We start from the raw sequence: 1,972 nt of genomic DNA, 5'->3' as shown, positions 1-1,972 counted from the left end.
TCACAAAACGTTCCTCATTTGTGCAACATGATTTACAGGAATGTCTCAAGCTGTTCTCCATCATGTTTGACACACAAAAACCAACGAGCAACAGTACCATTTAAAGTCTGGACACACATTTTGCGGGGAATAGATGATACCACAGTCTGTATTCTGTCCTTCAGGTCATTGATATCACAAACTTTCCTGCTATACACACACTCTTTCACTATACCCCATAACCAGAAGTCACAAGGTGTCAAATCAGGGGAGTGTGGAAGCCATGGTAATGGTCCATCACAACCTATCCATAGACCTGGAAAGGTGTGGTCGAAATAAAAATAATCCATTAGTGTTAACATAATTTTGATTCACCCTGTACATTTTGTAACTGGATTTCTGTGCAGGACATCTGCCTTCCAGGATGAAAACGTCTGATTGTCATTCCTAAACTGAAAGGCTTAATATAGTATGCATAAAAAAACTGTAAAGAAAGATATAAGAACATATATATTTTAAAATCTTTTCATTAGACCTCATTAGTCTGCCTAGACACAGTCTGTGCCATGTGCAGCCTAGTCTCAAACTCAAAAGGTCAGCTTCAAGGCCTACACAGGCCCAAAATGGGACTCAGGCTAAAAAAAATTTAAAATACTTTTTAAATGTCCCAAATACACCAAATACCCTTCCAGAGATAACTGTAATCCCCTGGCTTGAAAGAAGAAAAACAAAAAAATGCTGTTTATATTTAAATTTTTCCTAAAAAGGCAACCCAAGGGAAACAAGACCAATTGATAATCCTAAGAATCTGAATCCAAAAGCAAAGCAAAAGAATCCAAAAAGAAAACAAAGTTCAAGATAACACAAAAATCAGAACAGTTCTCACAATGTTGATACTATCTCTGAAAGTCTTAATGATGCTCTGAGGGACTCCTCTCCACAACCACAAATACAAAGGCTAAGGGCAGTCCTCTGTAGTGACTCCACCACTTGGCATTCTGCCCACTAACCACAAGTGATAGAGCAATAAATAGTATATAATAAATAAATAATATTTATATAAAACATTATTAACAAAAATTGCATAAAAACACATTAAAATTAAACTTCAAAAATAACAGAAATGATAATAAAAACATTAACATAAGCCAGGGAACAACCCCTAACTAAAACATGAAAACATCTGAGGGTCTGTATGTTAACAAGTTGTGTTTAATCTTTGTTTTTTTTCAATTCCTGGTTATGGATATTCCTGCCCTGGTTTTTGACAATTTACGATTCTTGAAATACATCCAGAGCATTGTTTACTTAACTATTAGTCTTACTGGTTCTGACATTTTTGATTTGCACTCAGTGCAATCTTGAAAATAGATTACTAATAACTATTCAGTCTTCTGAAATTTGAATGCAGTAATGGAATCCACAAAACATCTTGTTTAATATTATAGTAGTTGTAACACACATCTAAGACGGGTTGAAATGTAAATAATCAACATAGACCTCAGCTTATTCAGTGTTAATGTTTGCAGTGCACCATCTATTGGAATGTATTTTGTAATACATGTAGAAATAAAATGCTTTGCATTTTTCACTCCAACAGATAGCACATCACAAACATTAGCACTGCTTTTACAAACTCCATACCAAGTTTGTGGAAAGCATGTTTAATAAAATGCATTTCATTGTTAAATTCCAATAGATGGTGCATCACATACATTAGCACTGCTTTTATGAGTCCCACACAAAATGATGACATATAGCAGTGACACAGCAACTGGACGGACACACAAATACACAGACACACATACACACACTCTTTATAAAGGTGGGTATGAATAGAAGCAGAATAACAAGTTTTCAAAATAATAAAATAAATCAAAGCAGATATCTGGAAGACATTTCAGTGTCAGACTGTGACTCTGCTGTTTAATTGGAAAAAATAGCTTGAATATAACCAAAATGCACTTTATTTGTATTACAGTGTGCTGAAAGT

This window comes from Polypterus senegalus, chromosome 6 (genome assembly GCF_016835505.1).
Source record: "Polypterus senegalus isolate Bchr_013 chromosome 6, ASM1683550v1, whole genome shotgun sequence".
In the NCBI taxonomy this organism is placed as follows: Eukaryota; Metazoa; Chordata; class Cladistia; order Polypteriformes; family Polypteridae; genus Polypterus; species Polypterus senegalus.
Note: the sequence above shows the minus strand (reverse complement) of the source record.